The following is a 22845-nucleotide window of genomic DNA, read 5'->3' on the forward strand; positions in this document are numbered from 1 at the left end:
TTGGGGGTGCCCAGGAGTGGATGCCTCACAGGGAAAGCCAGGATGGGTTCCACAGCGGTATTCGTACAAGTGCCTTGAGACCCTTGCGGGTGAGTAGTGCGCTATACAAGTATCAATTTACATTCAATTTACATTACATTAAGTTTCGAAATTGAACTCTAAAGATTGTCTATTTCATTTTACACAAAGATATTAAGATTTTAATACAAGCATTGAGATATATTTTGCTTGTGACCCTCTCGCAAATAAAATTATTTGGTGGGAGGCTCAATTATTTATCAGTCCTGAAGATGACCAGGTATTTATGACAAAGGTCGAAACGCCGTCGACGTAATTGTGGCCACGATTTATGGACTGATTTGCATATGGCCATGTCTGAACTGGGGTGGCAGAGTGGGCTAAAGAACGGTGATGGATCAAACCCAGATCTGTTGACTGGGTGTGAGTGTTTGATTGTTTCTGATGCTCCGTCCATCACCACCCCCTTTTTTACCGCTTTGTTCGCCATAAGTTGGCAGGGTATGCTCAGACGTGAGTCCCTTGCTCACTTTGCCACTGGATTCAAGCAAGCCTGGCCGAAGACGGCTGTAATGCCAGAAACCGGTCCTAGGAAGCTTGTTTCTGGTCCAGGGAAGGCATGGCTTGGCAGTTCGGGCTGGACTGTTCCCATGAGGCACAGGGTCAGACTGATTTGCATATGGCCATGTCTGAACTGGGGTGGCAGAGTGGGCTAAAGAACGGTGATGGATCAAACCCAGATCTGTTGACTGGGTGTGAGTGTTTGATTGGTTCTGATGCTCCGTCCATCACCACCCCCTTTTTTACCGCTTTGTTCGCCATAAGTTGGCAGGGTATGCTCAGACGTGAGTCCCTTGCTCACTTTGCCACTGGATTCAAGCAAGCCTGGCCGAAGACGGCTGAAATGCCAGAAACCGGTCCTAGGAAGCTTGTTTCTGGTCCAGGGAAGGCATGGCTTGGCAGTTCGGGCTGGACTGTTCCCATGAGGCACAGGGTCAGACTGATTTGCATATGGCCATGTCTGAACTGGGGTGGCAGAGTGGGCTAAAGAACGGTGATGGATCAAACCCAGATCTGTTGACTGGGTGTGAGTGTTTGATTGGTTCTGATGCTCCGTCCATCACCACCCCCTTTTTTACCACGATTTATGGAGGACACATTGTTTTGTGTGTTGTAGTTCCAGTGTTGGTTTGGAACTTCAACTTCTATGTAACCTCTTTCAGTATGCCACCTGTCTGGTTGTGTATGTCTATTAATTGTTATATGTACCAGCTTATATGTTTGAGCCTCACAATACTATTTTCATAAAATAAAAAATGTTTTATATGTTTCTATAATTAAATCTGTTTTCTATATAAGGGCCATACATATTTTTATATTTTTCTTTCATTCTATGGTGTTTGGTGTCTTTTGATTTAACCCTTTCGCTGCGGCGGGAATTCCGCCGCAGCGCTGGGGGGCGCGGGGGGGCAGCGCGGTGGCGCTGTGCTCATGACGGAGCCGCCCCGTCATGAGCCACGGTTGAGCTGTGCTCATGACGGAACGGTTCCGTCATGACTCCGCCCATTTGCGTTGTCCCCCCGCACAGGCGGGGAAACAGCGCCGCGTAGGCGGAGCGGCCGCCAACGGCCGTGACATGACGGAACCGTTCCGTCATGAGCACACGGCAACCGTGGCTCATGACGGAGCGGCTCCGTCATGAGCGGGGAAGGGGTTAAATATTTGTCATTTTTAATGAGTATTTTGTGTACACTGTGAACCATTGTTAGGATTAAATAATACTAAATAGTAGGCCACATGGACTTCTGAGTAGCCGACGTCCGCCTCTCGATACAATACAAGAAGTTCAAACAGAAAGGCTCCTAACGTTTGAAGAGCCACCTTTACAAAGCAATGGAATTTATATCAATGCAATTGAACTAGTTCCCCTTGACACAAACTTTACAAATCAAAATGAAAGACAAATCTCAATTCAACCTAGCAAGGATGTCTACGTCAACATGCCTCAACCAGAGCAATCTACAAGTTCAACAAAACCTGCTGAGCTACCTAAAATAGATCGAACTGCATCTGGCTATTTCAACGACTTCCATACCTTTTCATTGGATCCAAGTAAACCGGAAACAACGCCAGCTCAAATTTCTTACAAACAACGGATCAAAGAATTCATCAACTTTCTTAGAAAGACTTATTTAGTATCACCTTGGCTAGAGCTTTGGATAATCACCGGTATACTATTTTTTCATTTTTGGTTAGGATTAGTAATTATTTTTCACTTACATATTAATGGCACTTATCTTCAACAGAGCTCTGCAACATCACAAGTGAAATTAATTATAAAACCTCATGTTTTATCTCATCGTGAACAAAGAGACATGTCCTTTGTGAACATTTCAGCAGTCCATTTACCGGATGGTATAATGTATAAAAAAGTAAATTATGATATATTTGGACTGACCAAGCTTATAAAGATTCCACATTTCATTGAACGATATCATTACCTCCAGTACATTTTCTGATGAGTGGGATTTTGAAACTGTTAACAACTTATTGTCTGATTTGGAACAATCTGTCACATTTTCTAGCATTGAAATGTTAGTAGACACGATGGGTGGGAAGATGGCGTCTGAGGGATAACATCAACGCGATGCTCCGCGATTCAACCCCAGAGAAAAAATGCTTTTAACCTTGTTTACCCGTGCCTACAAACGCCCTCAAGTTGAAAAATGATAAAATAAATAATCTAGTACTGTACGGGACGCTAAATACTAAATGAAAGATGCGGTCAGGCTCCCCGGTAGCTTCCTACCTTCTCGAACTATAGAGGCTGTGTCGGTGGACTGTGGAGTGCAGCGCGGAGGGCCTGCCTGCCGTTTTCCAGGGCCTCGGTATTGGCGGAGCGGAGCGGCCAGGAGTCGGTGATCCCTGATGCCTTTCGGCCTGCGGCGCTACTCTTCATCGGTGGGGATGCGGCTCGGGAGTCGAATGGTGAGTCTTGGAAGGCGGCAGTTCGCAAGGGGAATGTTTTTGGACTTTCAGCGGTTTAGACAGGATGTCTTCGTGTTGGCTGCTCGTTCCTTTATTGATGTAATATGCAGTAGGTGATGGATTTGTCTGACCGCTTATTCAAAAATGACTGGCAGGGGGGCAAAGGTGATTAAAGCTAAGAGCTCACAGAGCGGCTCCCAGATGCAGATGAGCAGGCAATCAGGCTCCCTTACAGTAGAGAACCGACAGAGAAGAAAGGAAAATCGTGGGGGCAAAAGTAAAACATCGGAGAAAGGAGAGAGGGGGGAGATCCCTGAGCAAGAGGCAATTGATAACCAGGATGGAAAAACTTGAAAATGAAAACTTTAACAAAAATGCAAATAGCTCCTGGGCAATGTCAACCTCTGATAACAAGCAGCTTCGGTCTAACAGGGGGGGCAGGCTCAAAGGCTGATATAACAACAAAGGAGATGAAAGTAATAGAGACTAAATCAAAGGAGGTAAGAGAGGAGAATGCAGATATCGACACTGTGAAGGACACCACTCAGCAGTATGTTTCCTCTCCCTCCGAATTGAAGAATATGGCAACTACCAAGCTGCACTCTACCCTCCCGGATCCCTCCTTAACGAACCCAGAAGCCGGGCAAGATGAGCTTGACCTTGAGCCTCTTGAACTGGAACCCCCTGTTTCGCGCATCTAACTGTATGATTGGGAAAGATACTGCTGCCATGATAGAAGCAAACAACAGCACAACACACAAGAGGACCGAAACCTGGATAGATGGAGCCGTAGGGACAGACTGTCAAAATACTTTTGTCACTCCTCTTAATAGGAACGGTAATGTGCTTAAGACGCCGGATACTCTTATAGAAAAGTATTATTCCTTAGCTGAAGACTCAGAAACCTCCGATATTAGCATTTCTGCCTCAGCAACAGCGTCAAGCGAAGAAGATGGGCAAAATACAAATAACAGCTCAAATGTAGAGCAGTCTAAGAACAAACACGACAGGAAGAAAGCCAAAAAAAAGAGGAAGGGAGGCCGACCCAGAAACTGGGATACAACTGAAAGAGACAGCTCAGCTGAGCTGAGATGGGACTATTCCGCCACCCAATTAGCTGACATATCAGATACAACGGCTATATCAGGTGGCAACTCCACAATCATCGACAGTGATGGCAGAAACATAGGGGCAAATTTATGTTCCCTGGCGCATCCCTGCAAATCAGCACGGATGCGCCAGGGAAGATGCGTCACGCAAGTTTGCCCTTGCGCCACCGCAGATGCGCCGCATTTACAATGCGGTGCACCATGGCGCAAGGACAAGCAGATACGTGACGCATCTGCCGGCGTAAGGTTGGCGCAGTGCTGAAGTTGTGTCGCAAGCGCGACGCAACTCCAGCACTGTTCCAACCTACCCTTTCCCTAACATGGTGCGTCAAGCCTTACGCCTGCTTCAAGCAGGCGCTGGGTTTTGACGCATCAGCGTTGGGAAAGTGTCTCAGTGAAATCTTATAGATTTCACTGAGTCACTTTTCAGGGGCGTTCCTGCGATGGAACGCCCCCCCTGAGTAGAAACGCCCACATGAAACCTGACGCAGGTTTCATGTGGCGCAGGGCTTTACACCGTGACGCATCTCCATAGATGCGTCACAATGTAAATGGGGCGCAACATGGCGCAGGGTTTACGCCGCCGCTACTTCACAAAAGTGACGCAACGGCGGCGTAAAAGTGGCGCAAGCCTGATATAAATCTGCCCCAAAGAAGGGAATGCCGGAGCAAAGTCGGAGCCTGCACTGGCAACAGTATTACAGACTATTAAAAGCTTTCAGGAGGAAGCCAAAGCCGATAGCCGCAGGTCACGCCTAGCCGCTAAAAAATTCCAAGGAACTGTGGGGAAGGTTGGCAAAACCTGTGCGGAGCTTGCGGATAGGATGGCTTCTGTAGAAACCAGGACAGAAAATCTTGAGAAAGACTTGGCCGCACTAAAAACCCAAGGGGTACAACAGGATGGCATAGTCAAAGACCTCATATGGAAGATGGAAGAGAGCAGGAAAACAGGCAACGGCGCAATAATCTTCGCATTTAGGTATTCCAGAAGGATTGAAAGGGAATGACCCCATGGGCTATATGGTTATGCTTCTTAAAGGCGCCTTCCCAGAATGGGATAAAGAAATCCAACGGGCACATAGATTTCCGTTAATGCCCCCGAAATGCTCCCCAGTTATCCCTCAGCATCCTCGGGCTATGCTCCTGTACTTTGGGAATTTTCTACTCCGTCAAGCCTTGTACGATCTTGCCAGACCAACGAGCAAAATAGCTTTTGATGATGTAACTTTCTTTACAAGACCAGACTTCTCACATGCTACAGTCGAGCGTAGATGGAGACTTAGGCAGCTCTTCATCCCCTTTCAACAATTAGGGGCGAAGTATATCTTCAAAATCCACCGCGCCTAAAAATAGTGTATAAAGGGACTACTCGTAGCTTTATTTCCGAGATCCAGGCTGCAGCATACTTATCGGAAATTACTGGGAAACCCAGAAATAGTAGTCATTAAGGCTCAAACTGAATGTACCAAATATGCCTAAACTGCTTAAATTCTCTTTTGTATTTTTTGCATCTTTTCTTATATATATTTTGTTTGCCTCCTGGCACCAGCATGAGCACTAGGAGGTTGAATATGTTTGTAGCAGTTTATAATATATTGTGGTTGAAAAGCTTCTCAGTAGCTTTTAAGTAGAGGATAGAAAATGGGGGGATCGCTGGAAGAGCGAGATTTTCTCCCTCGAATGTCATCAACCTGGCCTTGGCAAGGTCAGGTAACCTCAAATATTGGAGGGGGGAGGGTGGTGGGGCAGGGTGGGGGGGGGGGTGGTCTAAAGAATGGGAAATCACTAGCAGAAAGTTTCTTGCCTGCTCATGGGCGGACACAGGTGGGCTCCTCTCCTTTAAAAAAAAAAAAATCTTTTATAAGTCTAGATGAGTAAGTTACGCATAGCCACAATTAACATTTGTGGCCTTAATGATTGGATGAAAAGATTGAGCACAACAGCTGCCTTAAGGCTTTTGAATACGGATATAAATTGCATGCAGGAAACGCACATTGAAGCTGCACAAAGACATTTACTAGGGACACGCGGGTATGTTTTGGTAGGGGCCACAACGCAGAACTCGCGCACACGGGTGTTGCAATATTGGCTCTAAATAACACGTTGCAATTTAGCCGCACATCAGTAGACCAGTTAGGGAGATGGGTTATCATTCAGTTTCATAGACAATCAGGAGACACACTAACCATCTGCTCCATATATGGCAGTAATCTGGATGATCCAACAGTAATCCAGTATATTAATAATTAATCAGCCAACTGGCCACTTCCGATAATAATCTGTGGGAATCTAAATATAAATTTACCAACAGAGTGGAATCTGAAACAGGAGCCTGGGGGAATATATAAGGGTCGCAAACCAAAAGTGTATAAGGCATTAAGGACACTTTGTCAGGAACATGCACTTACCGATGTCTGGAATTGGCAAAACCCCACGAACCCCAGATACACCTATTTCTCTCATCCTCATAGCAAGCATGTTAGAATAGACTATATTTTAGTCTCCTATTCTATACTTGGGGATTGTAGAATAGAAATGAAACCTCGATTATTGGCCGACCATAACCCATTAATTGTGGAGATGAAGATGGAAAGGATTAGCGGTGGTATAATACCGACATGGAGTTTTGAACGGGCGCTTCTTTTTAATGAGGAATATTGCGAGATTATGAAAGGCTGGATACCTCTATTTATTAAAGGGAATTTTGGCAGCGCCAGTATTGAGGTTGTTTGGGACGCACTTAAGGCTGGGATTCGGGGGGAAACACTCCGCTTCTCTGCCATAATGAATTAAAAAAAACAAGTAATAATGAAAGATAGCCTAGCAACATTAGCAGCAGCCGCAAAAGAGGAGTTAGTTGCTGTAGTTCAAAATGGAGGAGGAAGCACAATCTGGGGTTATGGCGGCTAAATCCGCTATAATGGAGATAATAGCTAAAGGGGTGGCTGATAAATTGGCCGTACGGTGTGAGGAGGCTTATGAATGTAGTGAGCAGGTGGGTCATCATCTTGCTATTAGAACTAGACAAAAGGCAACCCGGAACTTAATTACAGAGATTGAAGATCCAGATAAGGGATTAACTGTGGATCCGGATGAGATCCGAAAGGTTTTTTACTCCTATTATCAAAAACTTCACCAGGAAGAGTCTCAAAGTGACCAGACTGAGACAGTGATATATCTTAATCAGACTCCTAAAGAAAGATTTACACGGGAAGAACAATTGCAGCTGGAAGAAATTCCCCAGTGGTTAGAGATACTATTATGTATTAATAGTCTGCCAAGTGGCAAAGCCACAGGCTCTGATAATATACCTCTCGAATTCTATAAACAATTTTCAACCCAAGTTAAAGAATGTATGACGCAACTGGTCATACATGTCTTTAAGGGAGGCAGACCCCCAGAATCATGGGCGCAAGCCAAAATTATAATATTTCTTTAAAAAAATAAAGTACCGACTGATCCAGGGTCGTATCGCCCCATTACATTGATTAACTCAGATACTAAGATTTATTCTAAAATGTTGGCCATGCGCCTTGCCCCGATTATTTATACGGTTATCTCCTCAAGACAACATGGCTTTATCCCTGGCCGCGGGACGACCGATCATATCTGTAGAGCCATTTCACTTCTCGATGCAAAAAATGTTGCTGAAGAACCTTTAGCATTGATCTTGTTGGATGCGGAAAAGGCCTTTGACGGAGTCTCCTGGCCCTTTCTCTGGGAGGCTCTGTCAAGGGTCGGGATAGGAGACGGTTTTGTGCAAGCATTTAAACTGCTATATGTTTGTCCCACTGCTAAGATAATGGTGAACGGAGGCCTAACTGATAGTTTTGTGATAACGAGAGGTACTAGACAGGGCTGCCCGAGCTCACCATTACTATTTGCAATATAAATTGATCCTTTTCTGCGACAGATAGAGCATAACCACATTATTAAACCAATTAACACAAACTGCTGGGAGACGAAAGCCTTGGCGTACGCCGATGATGTCGCTATTGTAACCCCCGATCCGGCATTAGCTAGAGATGAAATTGAAATAGAAGCGTCAAGATTTGGGAGACTTTCAGGGTACTCTCTAAATCGAAATAAAACTCAAATTATTTGCAACGCTTATGCCAAGATCAATGATGCATTAGTGGTGGAAAAAGCAACATATTTGGGCATAGAAATTACCGCAAATACTGATTACATAGTCGAAAACAATACTGAACCATTAATTATCAAAAGTAGATTAGAAATGGCTAGACTACATAAATTTACACTTATCTATAATTGGGAGATGTAATTGCATCAAAATGTTGTTCCTCTCAAAATTCCTGTATCTCTTGCGGGCAATCCCGCTAGAATTTGATGGCAAGTGCCTTAAAAAAATTGAAGATTTATTTTCAAGATTTATCTGGGGTTATGCCAGACCCAGAAGAGCTTTTAAATATCTTACTCTATCAAAAGAAAGGGGAGGGCTGGCCTTGCCAAATGTTAAGCTATACTATTGGGCCACTACTATATTGTAGAATTTAACTCTGATTCAAGAAAAACCAAGTGCAGGCAGGAATGAGGAGATACCATCACCACTTGAGCTGATCATGGGGAAAGAGGCATGGGGATGGGTATGGCGACATATGAACGATAACCACTACAAGAAAGTGCGCTTTAAGACACTACAAGGCGGGTACAATTAATAGTTCTGGTGAAACATGAAAACTAATATGGGGAGATGTGAGAGATTGACCAACCCCCCGGGGGGGGGGTGGGAATGGTAGGTAAAGGGGTAGGGGGAGGGTTCTTAATGTGAAAATGCGCAATGCAATGGTGTTTACTTTCCTTTTGTAGTGTTGCCTTTTTCCCTTTTTTTTTTTTGGTTTGTTGTTTGTTATATGTTGTATACAAAGGTATAACATTGTGAATTACCTAATTGCTATTGCATTGTCAATAATTTTTTTTTTTTTTAAACCAAAAACAAAAAAAGAAATGTTAGTAGACACATCAGATTTTGACAAAATGTATTGTTACCAACATTATGGTCATCATTTCTTTCATAAATCTAGCATACCTAGAAATGTTTTCACATAACACCATTGCCCTACACCACGGAAAGGTAGTTCAAAAACATTTGCACAGAAATTCTCATTTTTTTCAGGGGTTAACACTCCTGACCCGACCTCGTATTCTTATAAGGTTGCACCTATATCTGCACAGAGAAATATGTTGATGAACACCAAACAGATTTACTCTGCTTCCTTTATTACCCACCTGTCTGAACACGGTTTTGACTTATGGATGTACACTGTAGACCTAAAATCAATCTGGGGTTCTAAAGACTGGCAAGCCCAGGGACCGGAAGCACTGTTTTGAGCATGCCTCATTCCACAGCAGATGATTTTTCTGAATGACACTGTGCAACAGACTTCCTGTCTTGGAATAGCCAAGAATAAGGACTTGAATACGCCTCAAATACCAACACCATTAAACACAGAGGGGAATTTTACATCAGATAGAGGAGCCAAGTTGGATGACATAATGCAATACAATAGATCAGACCCCAATTGGAAGGGATGGTTGGTTTGGCCCACAGAGATGAACAGATGTCAGGAAAGATTTAGGGGTACCACCGAAGGGTTTAGTATTCATAGGTCAGTCCCACGATATGTACAAGGATAACATCTGGGGGTAGTGTCATCATACAGTGTTGGGAAGTTATGCCTCGATTGGTTAAAGACCCCAAAACTACCCAAAGTGAAACAACACTTGTCCTTACTTACAGAGGATGTGGACCTACTGGATTTTTTATTAGGTCCCAGAAAACCACGTCAGAAAAGTTTGTTATATGCTGTCTATAATGAAATCTGGAAAATCTCCCAACAAGAAGCAGCAGAGAGATTAAGAGAAATAGATAGAATTAGCCTAGAAAAGGCGTTAGCCGTAGTTGAAAATGGCATGACTACGTTAACATCCAGGATATATTTACTGGGCAACATTGTATCTTCTGCTATCGATGTTAATAGAACAGGATTTGTCCATACTACAAAACGGACAGTCTCAGTTATGTTCTATTATTTTGTTAAGCTGGACGCTGCAGTCATTGCGCGCTGGTTATGTGCCTTGGCCTTTTATCAACAGTACGTCATTGTTTTCTGCATACAATCTGACAGAAAAACTAATGAAAACGGCACAGAGGGGAGCAAAATATGCAATGCTGCGTATTGAAAAGCTGGATAGGTTACCCTTTACTGTGGCAGAGTCACCGCCCCCAGAGTGGTTAATCCACTGCCATATAACATTAACGGTCGCAACTTTCCAGTTTCAGTATTGCCTGGTACAGCAACAGGCAAGCAGATATAAAAAAAATTGGTAAGGAATTCATCAGGGATTCCTGGGATTTACCGTACAGATTTCGATGCAGGCGTGGGGATCTGGAAGTGCTTCTAAGCGGAACTAACTGTGAGAATGATTTAAGTGGATCTCTCATATGCCAGGATATTATGCTACACGGGGCTTGTAATGGCTCTGTGGCAAACCTGTCCTGTCACTTGAGAAGTACCCCGGCAGCCATGATTAATCCAGTATTCAGGCTGCTCTTTGAATGGAAGTTACTTGATGCTGAATGATCAAGGTTGTTGTGGGATGCTTCCGGGCATTGCATAACTAGTCACCATGAGCTCCAGGGTTACTTGCTGTATATTGTTTCCACCAACACATACGGTCAGGGAGGCACCATTATGGCCTTTGCTAAATGTTTCCTTTATACGGTTTGATACTCTGAGCAGAAAGAAAGCCAAGCTTTTACAGCAGTCCTCGGCAGAGACACAGGCACTTTGAAATTCCCCCTTCCATTTCACAGAAATGTTAAGTCGTATCTCTAACATGTCTGATATGATGGGTATTGTACACCTATTTAAGAGCATAGATTCCGGATTGTTAAGCACCTTTCAGACGGTCCTCGGAGTTATACTAAACTTTATACACTCTGTCTGTGGAAGCATTTTTGGAGGGTGTGAGCGGGATGAATCAGTGAGGTCCACAACAAGAGAGGTTTCAATGGGATTTATTTTCTACACACATTTAATTGATTATGCCAGAATTGTCCTTCGTAATGAGTGTCCTTATCCACCACTTCTTGGGCTTTTACAGTGTCCACGATTCCTGGTTCAGTTGTGAGAGTACCGTCTTGCTTCAGGCTTCTTCCTCCCAAAACAAATAACAAAAACAAAAAAAAATGGTGTGAGATTATGTCTTCTCTTTCACACCATCACCATAGGGGAAAAAGGAGTGAGGAGACACCCGGTGCTCTTTCACTGGGGAAGGTATATGAGTGAAGGGAGGGGGGTTATTGGGTTCGTGGTAGAGCCTGGGATTTTAGACTGTTTTCTCACCACCGCCCTTCCCCCGCCGCCCAGCCCACCCCGCAATCCGTGCACGCACCTGGGAAAGCCACACTCCTCCTGGAGTGTGGCTGGATGATGCGTGAATACGTTGGTCTCCTGGTTCTTCCGCCGTTCCGGTGGTTCCTCGTTCAGCAGTCAACACTGGAATCGGGGCACCTTCTTCCTTTCCTAACTTCTCTTCCCGGTCTCTGCACACGGTATCCTCCTCCTTTCTCGACGTCTCCCACTGGGTTCGGTACTCGGCGTCTTCCCGGTTCAAGCGTCTCTCCCCGTCCGTCGTCACCTCCCGAGCTCCGTCCTCAATTGGATTAGGGCTAATGACTCCAGGCCGGGGGCGTGGTTTGTGGAACCTTGCTCCCAGTTAAAGGAGCCTCTCCTTTCTGTGGATGAGTCTCGAACCTGTGGAATGGACCAATCAGGGGAATCCTCCGTCTGTGAATGAAAAGGAAGAGGATTGTGATTTCTATTAAAATGCCGCCCTTCATGTTTTATCTCAGTATGATCAACGGTAAGGGAAACTTCGTGACAGAGGGCCTACTGCTGATCCTGTTCCTAATAGCAGGTATCCTGATTGTTACTTTTCTGCTACGTAATGGACGTCCCTGCCACCAAAGAGATGGCAACAGTACTCCTGGAGCGCAAATACCGTGATCGAATGGTACAACATCTGGGCACACCTCGCCTACGGGAACTGAGCGCCTCTTGGTTCATGTCATTTAGACCAGTCTGGATGGACTGTGTCCTACCTGTTCTCCGATGCTTGTTCTGCAGAGAAGAATGCGTTTTGGACCTCTGTCTGACGCTTCCATCGGTTGCGCCACCGGACGTTGATGGTTTACTGGACCCGATAACAGCCTATGTTCTGCAGTGTCCTCAGCGTATTCCTATGTTGTTGGCAGTGTTCTTAGAGCCACCGCAGGTAGTCTCTGCTCCTGTTGGTATGGATACCGGCTCCTCCGCCAGCACTCAGGCCTTGGATATCGCACAGGCTGCCCCGGCATCTGCTGCAGGCAGTATGGAAGATCATCTGTGCTCAATTGACATTCTTTGCGAGGTGTTACAGGGTTAGTCAGCTGCGAATGCAAGCAGCAGCAATGTTGCGTCTACCAGCAAGGACACATAAACATTTGGCCTGTCGCATTCTTGGAAGATTTGCCCTTTCACTTTCAAACAAAATTCCAAATTGACACCTTTTGACCTGCATGTCTTTCAGATGCTTGTAGTTGTTCGGACTATCTAAATGGACACTTTAGAGCCAGTGCTTGAGTGATTTTTTTTAATAACATTTTTTAAAATGCTTTTTTTTAAAGAAAAAAAGAGCTTTTAACTTTGCTTAGGAGGTTTTTATTATTAGTTGTGTACAAAAATCTAGACGCCTTGGGTATGCTAGAATTTAGTAATGTCGTCCAATCGAATGAGGAATGGGTGTTATATTTCATATAGGTACCCCGATATAGGTCCGGGTAACATCATAACCCTTGACCTGCATTATCTCCTACACTACATACATAACGGATTTGAGGGACTGACCTTTTACCTAGTTACAATACTACACACAGTACATAGGATTTTTCCCTGAACACTGGCCTCATAAATTATGCATGAGGATTCTTAGTCTCTTGGAAACACAGCAGGTCCACCATCTCCTGCATAATAACTATGTATAAAGTTAATTACCAACATCATCCTAAGTCCGACACTGGCACAGCAAGGAAGAACCCCTGGGGATACCTTAGGTTATGTAAACATCACATCTTGCTGAGATAGTCACAGGAGATCGGCACTTCCCGGCCAACAAACTGATGCAAGTCGCTGAGGTTCCTGCATGCAGATACTCCAGTTCGCAGTGGTCTGACATCCCTTGTGGTGTGTTCAGCTCGAGACCAGAATGAGGTCCCACAGTCTCACATCATGGAGTGGGGTTGGCTTTCTCCTTGACGGATTCTTGGCTTTACACCTACTCATGCTAGGTACAATTAGGTACATTTACTTAGGGTGCATCGTAGGAGTATGCATGTTATTGCCATGTATTTTATATACTTGCCTGTATTTATTATTTTAGCAAAATGGTACATACCTACCATCTGTTTACTTTCTTAGTGCTTCTACTCATTTATCTATGCTACTGTCTACTGGTGATTTCAGTACACTTATTTTACACTAGAATAACGACTGTTCAATAAATGCTTATTGAAAATGTTCCAACCGTTTATTCTGTGTATTTCTCTGAGAACAAGTTAGCGCGAGTGACTAAGCGAAAAGTGTGTTACTGTTTCCATGATCCTGAGGGATCAGGGTTGTCATGTTCGATAGTTGCCAAGAACTATTCTCGCCTTGGTAAGAGGAGGTGATAGTGGCATTGCGAGCTAGCTGGTACACAGGCTAACATACCCGGTGGGGGTGTCTGGAAAAAGTCTGGACACCAGTCCCACAGTGTATGATGTCTAAAAGCGAAGATCCTATATAGGTCTTAGAGGAACTACACGACAATTCAAAAATACATACTGTTTGTAAGGGCCTTCCTAGCCTGGGTATAGGCCAATGACTATGCCACACACAGAGCTTAGTAAAACATGCCTTTATTCGTCTGCATGTAACCGCAAATTCAACATTCTAAACTGCATTCACTTCACTACTCTCTAATGCTTCTGTGACAGTTCTACAGAGTCCTTCAGGAGCCACAAGGGTTGCGGCATTGCTAACTCACATGACACTACATCTCACCAGCTGTTAGACAAAAATGTCAACATTTTTACAAATATAAACAGAATCATAGCTCTTCAATAAGTCTCCTTGGTGCTTTGGGGACAGGCTGTAGAAGTGTCCATGAACTGCGTTGGTGATGTAATAACAGCGGCCAGGGGGTTTTCAATTGCCCTTTCATGCCCATTCTATACACTGACACCAGTGACTGATTAGAGGAATCTCACATGATGGACTCCCCAGGATGTTGAGCAGTCACCATATGCCCTTTGCTGGTCACAAGATTGACCGACAAGCACTCGATCTACTTTAGTGAAAATAACGTCTTTGTAAGTTGGTCTTTGTCTAAATAAGCCTTCATTTTCCTTTTACAATCCAAGTCTTTTACAGAGAATTTTGCCTCAGTACTTGATCTTCTGGTGGTCCATTGAGGTAACTTGGTCGTCATGGCTCATCCGAACATCAAGGTTGCCAGACTTTTACCTGTGGCCAAGTGAGGGGTCAAACAAGAGTGGAATTCAAGACAGTTTTAAGGTTGAGCTTCTTCAATATAGCACGCTGAACTACTTTCTTAAAAGTACACATAAAATGTTCGACAAGGCCATTGGCCTGTGGCCAAAAAGGTGTGATTTTCTGAAGCATCACATTAAAATTACTGTAAAAGTCTCTGAATTCTCGGCTGTTAAAAGGTGGGTCACTGTCAGATTTTAAGACTACAGGAACAACCCATGTCTCGAATATGCCGTCTAATCCCTCAATGGCTCTTTCTTGACTGATAGATCAAAGATCTTCTATAAATGGAAAATGTGAGTATTCATCAACAATCCCCATCAGAATGTTTGCTTTCTCTTCCTAAGAAAGAGGCTTATGAGGACTAAAAAAAACAACAACAAAAAAAAAACCAATCACCATCAGTTGATGTCCATTGTCAAGAGGACTGAATAAGTCAACGGAAATTCTTTCCCGTACATGCTTTGGCAACACTGACATGTTTAAGGTGTGTTGTGTAGTTTTCGATGAAAGGCAGTTGCATAGAAGACAGGCCTTTAGTTCTCTTTCAACTCTCTCATCGAGATGAGGAAACGTGACTTGGTCTTATAGAGCTAATTTTGTGGTAACGATTTCATAATTTCCTTCATGGGCCACTTAAATTTTCTGTTGTCACAGACTCTCCGGAATAACAATTCTTGAAACTCTCAGAATAATCTCTTTCTGAGTAATGACCAGTTCATCTTTGATATTTTTAAACTTCTGGTACTCAGTGTAAATAGTAAGAGGTCGAGTGTGCTGTTCCAAGACTGATGTATGAAAATGTCTTTTAGTTTTAACATGTCACTGTCTTAACTAGTGGCAGTGGCAATATGTTTCAGCAAAATGGCAGCTGGTGCACTTGATTTCACAATGAAATCTATTTAGGCTTCAGCCGTCTTAGAAGGGTTACCATGGAGCTGTAGAGGCACTTGTGAGAAGTAGCCGGTAGGGTTTTGTTCTTTCCCTGAATGGCGCACAGCTGTGTAGTCGTATTCTTTTAATCATAGACCTCAACTTTCAATGCAAGGAGGCATCTTTGCCTGTAGATTGCCAAAGATGGTCAACAATGCTTGATGGTCTGTCACAAGCATGAAAGGCTTTCCATACAAAAATACATGGAAATGTTCACAAGCCCACACCACTGCAAAGCTTTCTTTCTTAGGTTGGTAACAAACACATTCAGTTTGGTTCAAACTTCTGCTAGCATTTGCCAAAATATGTCTTTGTGCCTTTTGGTGTCTGCTGTGCTGTGCAAAGTTTGCGCCTAACCCGACAGAGCTAGCATCAACCACAACCTCAGTGTGAAGCTTTGGATCAAAGTATGCCATGTCAATAGCATTCTCAATAGCTTGTTTGTGTTCTTGAAGCTTTGCTCGCATTCATGTGACCAATGAAATGAAACATTATTTTTCATCAAGTCTCTTAAGTTACCACTTACTGTCGTAAAGTCTTGTATATATCTTGAACAGTAGCTGGCTATGCCAAGTAATGAATAAGTGTTGGAAATGGCTCTCTCTAGGGTGCTTTCACTTGACATTTTGCTTTTCTCCTTCCCAGTTTTCCAATGATCTGGATACTAGTTTTAGGGCTTGAGAATACTTGGCACTGCCATGCAATGTCAGAGCACTGCGCTCATCTCATACATACTGTGGATGAGTGTATATATGATTGGCTGATTCGGGTTAACTGTAAGTCTCTTGTCATGAGTTAACCCCTATACCAGGGGCATGTATCTCGAATGAGCCTCTGTGGGTCTGCTGCACTGATTGTGCCGTCCACGGAGGTAGCTCATTGATTGTTCCACAGATTTGCCCTGGTAGAACCTGTGTGCATGGATTACTGTTACTCATCTTGACATTTTAAAAGCTATGTGCCAAGGTTTTGCATATTTTCTGCTATATCGTAGTTCTCCCTAGTGAAAGGGGTGGACTGTTGGGAAAAGGCTGGACAGGTGTATGTATGCCTTATCTGCAATAGTTGTGAATGACACCGGATGCTGTGTTTGGCACAACGGGGCCTGCTTCTTCCGTAGGATCAGCAAGAGGGGGTTTCGGGAAAGGCTGTCGAACATTATTTCCTATACGTGAAATAGTAACAGTATAGTATTTGGGATTGAAAAGTTCGTAATGGCGAATCCTCTCCGGCAGTCAGAAGGAGTTTGAGATTATGGTGCTGGAATTGTCACTCTGGGAAAGTGGGAATTTCGAAGCTCATGGCTCTGTGTGCCTGATGGCCTGTCTCCTTATTCACAACTGGCTGTTAGGGAGACAGCCACATAGCCACATCTGTGCATTCCTGATAGAGGGTCATAAATGAGGGGTTCAGAGAAAACTGCAGACCTCTGACTCTGATGGGACTTTGTGGGATGGTTACGTGAGGGTGGAATTGGCATCGGCAGTCCAAGGAGCGGGGTCTTAGCCCCACTAAAGATTATAATTAAACCTCCCAGGATAGGATGGCAAACAGGCCAAAATTTAGAGAGGGCTTGTGAATTTCAAAGACAGCCATTTTAACTAATTGTATCTTCAAAGGCCATGGTAGGCATAATTACTGGGGCTTTGGCCTCTGAAAGTAGAGACACTTTTGGGTTTGAATCATACTACGCTGTTTGATACTGGGACATTGACATGAGGAATCATTAGGGCATGAAGTACTGCAACTAGACTATCCACAAACTTGTAGTTGTTTGGAGCTTGTTGTGTTCCAGGAAGGGGACTATCACTTGGTAGATTTTGCCTGGCTATTGCTGGCATGCAGCTAAGTGCCACTTGTCGCAGGCTGGGTTTTGAAGTACTCTACAAGGTCTGGTAAGCTGGCCTGTTGTACATGAGATCCCAGGGACGCAAAGGATCTCACTGTCTCCACAAGATCGTAAGGGCTGCACTGGGTGTGGCGGAGACGGGGGGAAGTGATCGTGGTTGGGACAAAGAACGCCCTGACATACACCATCATTTCGCTGTGCAAGAGGATGCTGTGCACAAGATCAGCAGACATCTGAGATGCCAGGATGTGAGGAGTGCAAGGGAAGCTTGCAAAGTCCAAGGGACGCATGCTTGTAACCAGGGACCTGTGCTCGCTTGCGCTCCAGAGCGTGTGGTTTCCAATGGGTGTTGAGGGAACCTGAGCTGGGAGCTGAGACTGTCTTCGGCCTCCAGATTGAGAGACAAAAGTGTTTGACATTGCAGCCTCTATCTGAGTTAATTGGCTCCCTCTCCTTGGACACACGCCATAGGGTGTTCTGTTGTGCGAAACACTGTGACGAGACCAGAGGGGTTTCGTGTGCCTTGAGGCATCTACATCTGATTGTTGGAGGACTTCGGAAGGTCACACCTCCGCTTGAAAAACATTTCTCCAGAAGGGGAAGTAAAACAGATTTCTGGATCACAACATTTTGTCCATGGGGAATAGCGATCGTTCACTCGTGCAGATGGTGTCGTGCAGGTGGAGGTCTTATCTGTATTGATGAAACTAAGGGATTGTTTCTTTCTGTGTTAGTAGGTTCTGGCTGTCTAGTCAATAGGGGGCCAGCAGGGGCAACATGTATCATTGGGTGGGGGAGTTGAAGAACTGTGGAGCTGGGTCACAGTTAGGGGTGGGCGGAATTTGCGAAATTCATTTTCGCAAATTATCGCGAAAATGTAAAAAATCTCCGCAAACACGCGGAAATATCACGAAGATGCAGACGTTTTTTTCTCACCCGTTCGCGGTATTTTCTGCTTGGTCGCGGCTCGCCAACTTACCCATGCGGTTGCGGCCATCTTGTTTTCACTTGTCTCGCGGTGCATGATCGCTAGAAGAAAGACGTGATCGCGCAACGAATGACGTTACTGCGGGCACAAACTGTCGCGAGATAGCGCAAATGGCTACCAACAATCCAACATCTCGTGGAGAACGCGACCGGATCGGGAAAACTTGTCGGCGAACGCGAGGATTCAGGTAAGGCGATCGCGCGCGCGTGAGAATGTATTATTTTACAGCGCGAGCAAGCAAAAAATTTCCGGCAAAATGCGGATTGTGCAAATTTTGACATTTTCGCGCTCTCCGCGGAACGCGAAAATGTCAAATTATCGCAATTTCCGTGAGCGAAACAGAGTTTTAGCCCAGGCCTAGTCACAGTAGTAGTCAGATCAGAGACTGGTGAATGTTTGACCTTTCTGCAATGTGAAAGCCAGACAATTGCATATAACTGTAAAGTGAATATACTATGTGTGCTTTGTTTTGATTTCAATAGAGATGTTTGACAATTACATATAACTGTAGAGTGTATATACAATGTGTATCTTGTTTTGAATTCAGTGTGTGTGTGTGTGTGTGTGTGTGCGTGTGTGTAATACAAAGACAAGTGTTTTTATATATATGATGTGGAGTCTTTCTGTTGCGTACGCAGTGTGTTGAGAGGGTGGGGTATGGGCAAATACTTGACACTTAAGCCCTGAGAATAAGCCTGACTGCTCGGTGCCAACCTACCAGAGGATGAGCACAGAACTGAAGAGTTTTCTGATTGACAAGCTGCTGACATGGAGACCGGAGGTACAAAGAGTGAGTCAGTCATGAAAGTGAAAAGTAAGCCAAAGCACAAAGCAGAGAGACACAGAGTGACATCTCCACGGAAAAAGATTGAGCTTCAGCTGTGGATTTTCATTTCCACACGAAGGTAAATGTCCTGCCTTTGAACAGATCTTCAAAGACTGCGGGAAGGAGAACCATTTTGTAACTGTTTGAAAGGTGAAGGAACAAGTAAGTGCATCCCGATGTAAAGACAAAATGGCCACCGAATGTTCCAGAAGCAATGCTCGATGTACGCCTTCAAGGCCTAGAGACCGCACCAGTTGAGACAGGTCAACACCAAATTAAGTCGATCATCATCTAAATCATTGTCAAACAGCTCTTCAGTAGCAATGTCAAGTGAAAATGAAGAAGATGGTTGCGTAATGTCGATGTTTACCTCAGAGAAACACATGCATGTGAGACTAGCCACATGTGAGGAAAAATACAGGTCAAAGAAAAGTGAACATGAAAAAACACCAGCCATTCAAACATTGTCCGAAGATTACACTAATAGTAAATGGTTGCTCAATACCTTTTATTATTGACAGTGGTGCTTCGATAAACATTATACCTCAGGAGAAATACAGTGAACTATCTCTAATGCCAGGACTTATCACATAAAAACTAAAGTGTATACAAAGGCTACATTGACACCATTAAAAAGTCTACATTAATTTGTAGAAACTATGAAACACAGGGAAACAAAAGTACAAGCACCCATTCATGTGCTTCAAAGTACGGTGTCAAGTGACTGTTCATTCAGCTTCAGCACAGCTGCTGATACGGGACTGATATCACTGAACTATAGCATGCTCATATGAAATATTAAGTCAATTTCCTTTGTTGTTTTATGGATTGGGAAAAATTATGACTGTGAAAGTACAATTCCACCTTCATGAGGATATCCGTCCTATTATGCAAAGACACAGACAAATTGCATTTCAATTACAGGAAGCTGTTGAAAAAGAACTTGAATTCTTACTCAAACATGATGTCATTGAGCATTCCATTGGTCCAACGACATGGGTTTCTCTCATAGCGGTACTACCCAAAATGACAGTGAAGGAGCTGTTCGGAGCTGCACGGATATGCATCAAGCGAACAAGGCAATCGAAAGAGAACTACATCCAGGTCCGCACATTGCTGCTATGATAACACAATTAAATGGTGCAAAGGAATTCGCTCTTCTTGATTTGAATAAAAGATGTTATCAGTTGGAACTCGAGGAGAATTGCATGTACATTGCAACCTTTTCATTAATATCAAAAAGGGGGAACAGTTCCTCTCTATGGGCCTGGGTAGAGGGTTACAATGACCTACTACACTATTACAAATGGTATCCGGGGGGATCTGCAAATCCAGATCGTAATGCCCTCACACACCTGTTAGGGTGTCATGCTTCATCATTGGGCGCTCCTCGTCGGACCGGCGCTGCAATGTCCGACGGGCCTGGTGGCATCTTTATCGGAGATCTTTTGATCTGTGAACGCCGTATGGTGAGTGCGGTGTGTGGGGCTATAAGAAAAACATTGTTTGGTGAAGGTGTAGATTGTGATTGTTAAAAAAGGCCCCTAACCTTTTTAGTTCACTTTATTAAATGGTCAAGGATGGGACTTTGTTAAAAACAGTGAGGCTACGTATGATAATTAAGGTATTCTAGTAGCCATTGGTGGACTAAGTCAGGTCAACATGTTTCGTGTCATGTGCTTCAAAGTCAAGCGACACTTCTTCAGGACCGGAATACCATGACCGCTTAGTTAACAGTCATGGGTGGTAGGTACCCTTTCAGAAGGATAGAATCCTCAACTTGGGGTTATCCTAAGGGTATTCTTCCTCCTCAAGGTAGGATGTGGAGCCTCATAGATGAGGGAAGACGACCCGACCAATTGAGCGGGTGTACCTGAACGAGACGTCGGCTCGTCTTAGAACCTGCTCGTCTCCATCTCACCTTGCAACCTTTTCTACACATATTGGTCTGTTGCATTACAAAAGACTAAGTTTCGGTGTGTCATCAGCTGTAGAGCTGTTTCAAGATGTCATTCGACGTATCATACAGCCTGTCATGAATGCGTTCAATTATGGTGATGACGTTGGTTTTCGGAACTACACAGAAACTTTCATGATAAAGCTCTCACACAAGTGTGTCATTTGCTCACTGATGAAGGTTTAACTTTGAATGCTGAGAAATGTGAGTTCCATAAGACATAGTTGAAATCTTTGGCAACATTTTTTTCTGATGGGTGTATGACACCCGATCAAGGTAAAGTGCAAGCGTTGTCAACTGCCAGTCCCCCACAAGATGTTTTTGTATTATGTCAGTTAGACCGAGCAGTTTCAGATTGGCTAAGATGCATTGAAGCCAGCCAGAATCTACAGTTTCAAATAGGATGAGTATGATACACTTTGGTATCCTGGCATCAAGCAGTCAGGTTTATACTTAAGGCTAGAGTGTAAAGTATTGGCATAACACCCCCTCACAACACACTGCGTACGCCACAAAAAGCCTCCACATAGTATGTATAAAAACACCCATCTTTGTATTAAACACACACTGAAATCAAAATTAGATACACATTGTATTTACACTTTACAGTTACATGAATCGTTAGACAATCCCGTTGCAGAAAGGTCAAACAGTCACCAGTCTCTGACTACGCCTCGTGATCCAGCTCCTCAGTCCTTCAACTCCACTAGCCAACTATTACATGTTGCCCTGGCTGGTGCCATGTTGACTAGACAGTTGTAAAAGTTTCTCTTAGTATTCATCGCCTGAATGAGTCTGACAGGCATCCGTCATTAAATCTGAGACTTATAGCTTCCTTATCATTAAATTCATTGAACTTACAGTGTTGGATGAGTGTGACCAGTCTCTCAACAAATTAGTGGATGGTTTCACCAACTTTCTGTCATTCTTGGCTGAAAATGTATCTTTTGTAATATTGGCTTTGGATTGAACTTGAGATTCAAGGCTGCTTTGACTTGAAATTATGTAATTTCCTCAGCTCACTACATTTTCTTAATGACTTCTTTTACACCTTCACCAGAAAGATACTTAAGGCATTTGATAATCTTATTGTTATCTGCTTCTTCTATCGTATCAATGAAATCATCAAATGTCTCTATCCAAGCAGTCCATCTGTTGCCAATATTTAGCTTTTTGGTGATATGGATTGGTGGTGGTGGTTTCAGGAAGGCAGCGGCATTGTAATCGTTTATGAGATTGGCTGACACTGAGGGTGGAGTTCTCTCCGACACTGTCTACTATCCACTGGGACCTGCTTCATCCAAACTATCTTTAATGCCCTGTTCTGTGCTGGCCTCTGGGTCATCCTGGACAGTCTGTGGAACTTTGACCTCCCTCTTGGTCTCCACAGGAGCCCTTCACTCTTCTGGAGACCTTTGGAGCTGTTCTAACTTGCCACCCAGCAGCTTTGGTGGTGTGCCACTTCGGTATGGACAGTTCAGTCAACACAACCCCAGACATTTCTTCACCCAGGGCTGTGGTATGAAGACTCTCACTAATCAATGCTGGTAAGCAGATGACCGTTTCTTGCATCTGGATCACT

At 44.0% G+C, this 22845-nt stretch overlaps 1 long non-coding RNA gene across 1 annotated transcript in view; it reads left to right on the forward strand.

The window, feature by feature from the left end:
- Nucleotides 1-2667: 2667 nt before the first annotated feature.
- The window catches only part of LOC146798205 (uncharacterized), a 343242-nt gene continuing 323064 nt past the window's right edge, over nt 2668-22845 (forward strand). The window contains exons 1-2 of the long non-coding RNA XR_014969126.1: nt 2668-3006; nt 22654-22810. This is a non-coding gene — a long non-coding RNA (uncharacterized LOC146798205). The remainder of the gene's footprint in view (nt 3007-22653; nt 22811-22845) is intronic.

Source organism: Triturus cristatus, chromosome 9 (assembly GCF_964204655.1).
Source record: "Triturus cristatus chromosome 9, aTriCri1.1, whole genome shotgun sequence".
Classification (NCBI taxonomy): domain Eukaryota; kingdom Metazoa; phylum Chordata; class Amphibia; order Caudata; family Salamandridae; genus Triturus; species Triturus cristatus.